This window comes from Limanda limanda, chromosome 18, assembly GCF_963576545.1.
Source record: "Limanda limanda chromosome 18, fLimLim1.1, whole genome shotgun sequence".
NCBI lineage: Eukaryota > Metazoa > Chordata > Actinopteri > Pleuronectiformes > Pleuronectidae > Limanda > Limanda limanda.
The window spans coordinates 5,356,359-5,359,016 of record NC_083653.1 but is presented as its reverse complement, the minus strand read 5'-3'; positions in this window follow the sequence as shown (position 1 = coordinate 5,359,016).

Here is a 2,658-nt window from a genome sequence, read left to right as displayed (position 1 = left end):
GATTCAATAGAATATAAGCGGGGGGGCGAGTGAAGTGGCAGCGAGCCTCTAACGAGCAGTTGTGTGTTTCTGCTTCCTCACTTTTCATCTGATGCTCAGTTTGCAAATGGGGAAAAAATGGACGTCAATAACCCCCCCACAATCAATATGAGCACTTACCAGCTAACTGTCGTCAAAAACAACTTTGATACTAATGGAGCACTCTCTGGCCCGACTAACACACACATACACACAGACACACACCAGCATGTCTACTCATACATGGAAAACTGTACCTCCGCTCTGGACCAACTGAATTATTGATAAATCAGTAAATAGGAGAGGAAGATCCCACTGGGGGAGAGTGTGTGTGTATGTGTGTGTGTGTGTGTGTGTGATATTAAAAATGTTTTATTGCCATTCTTCATCTAACATGTATTTACACACACTTATCTCTCTATAGTTGTGAGGACACTAATTGGCATAATACTCTGTGGCTACTTTCCTTCCAGCTTCAGGAGGCGCTGATAAGTCCCTGCTGTGTTTACACCTTGTTATGTCACCACCTAGTGTTCAAAAGACAATTTGAATCTGCTAATTGATATGAGGATGAAATGAAGAACAAGGGTTAAAACTGCTTTAGAGGAGGTTTTAAGAGATGATGAAATTTGGAGGTTAAAACTACACAGATCCTGCTTTTAGGACTTAATTAAAAGTACAAGTAAAAGTTGCAGATTAACTTTTTTACTTGAGCAAAAATAAATTCTTGCTTTTAAATAGACTTATTTAAAATAAGTATATTGCCTCGGCCTCTTTTGAAACCATTCAAATCCCTTGTTAAAATTTTTATTGGAGAGCCTGTCCAGTTTTTACCTGAATTCTACTTCATTTATAAAACAATTGAATGTCTTTTAGAGTTCTTTTAAATTTATATGGTGTCTTTTAATATTAGTGACTCCTAAATTATTGCTGTGCTTATGATTTTATGGCTGGTCTGTTATATTTTGCCGCGCTTGTGGAGTTCTTTGTAACTTAGATTTTGAAAAGTAAAGTGAGTAAAGTACAAAAACATGGAAAACTGCACTTAAATACAGTAACTACATAAATGTAAATGTGTTACGAAGATAAACTTTCCTCAGTTGAACTCGGCCTCTTCTCCAGTGAAACCCTCCAGGAAACTGTTCAGCTGAACTCCAACTCGTTGATTCTCGTAGTATCTAAACAACAGATTATTTTTTAAGCTCCACATTTTATTCTCCTGCAAACGAAGAAGACAACACCGACTCTCCCTGCTCAGACTCCAGTTTGTGTCTTGAACGCTCCTTTCGAGCTAAATCCTTGAGAGCAGTCCCAGGTGATGCTGCCCACACATTTTCCACCTGTGCCAGAGATGACTAATCTGCAGCCTCCTCCTCCGCATTGCACCTCCTCTCTCCTCTGTACTGACGCTGCAGCCGCCCCCGGACCCTCGCTGCAGGTGGACACGCCGAAACAAACACAGGTCAGTCCACAGCAGCTGAGGTGACGCAGCAGTCTGTGTACAGCTCTCTCTCTCTCTATTTGTTCTGTGCACAGATTAGTGTTCATTCTTATTTCAGATACACTGAAATTGTTGAAGCACCTCAACACTAAATACTCATAAGTATTTAGTTTGGTGAGTGTTTGTCAATATGTGCAGTTTAATGGATTAATACAGTCGTACAATCACAAAGCATGAAGACAAGAAGACTGCTATTATCAATTGGAGGAGACAGTAACTATGGCAACTTAAGATAAAGACAACCTGGACTTTGACTGATTCTTTTGAGTCGTGACTTTGAGTTAAATTCCTGGTGAATAAGTCAACGCTCAGTAAAAGTTGTAAAAGCTGAGTTCCAGTTCGTGGGCTGTGTCCTCAGAAGAACGCCGTGAAGACCGGACCGAATAGAGACGTCTAGTCCACAGAGTCTTCCGAGACTTTCCCTGATTGGGTCCATTCTCTCTGTCGCCTAGCAACAGAGCTACAGTTGGAAGCGACAAGAAAGTTTTGACGTCCCATGGTTTCCAGCTCACCTGAGGTGGAATTGAAGCGTGACTCTCGAGCACTGACTTCACGTTGCTTGCAGGAAAAATGATTCATCTACGAAGCTCGCTGAAAAAAAGTTGACCAAATTATCTTATATATTCTTCCTGATGTTAAGAAGCAAATCAATTAAAAATGATATAAATGTATGACACAAAACTAAAATGGCATAAAAACTAACAGAATATATATACACAAGCATGGACTTAATTGTTGTTTTCAGTCATCGTCTTCCTCCTCCTCCTTCAGACGCATCCTCTGAAGGATCCAGACTCAGCTGCAAAGTGTTGCTTGAGATCAAAACAATAAAAATTCTTTACTACGAAGAAACAATCAAGCCGACAGCAGCGCAGGTCGATACAGCATTTTATTTATTTCAGAAACTTACTGTGATCACTGCAAATGTCTTTTTCAAACATGTTACAAAGACAATGGATCCGGGATGTAAACAGTATTGGGTTTTTTTTACTCTTGAAATTGCGTTGTGCTTTATCTCCGGTCGGAGCTGAACACATGACTTTTAAAGTTTGTTCTCCCAACTGGAGGAAACCAAACGAATCATGACACAGCAGCGAGTGAGCTGTGCAAACCTCCCCCCCCGCCCCCACCCCGATGCA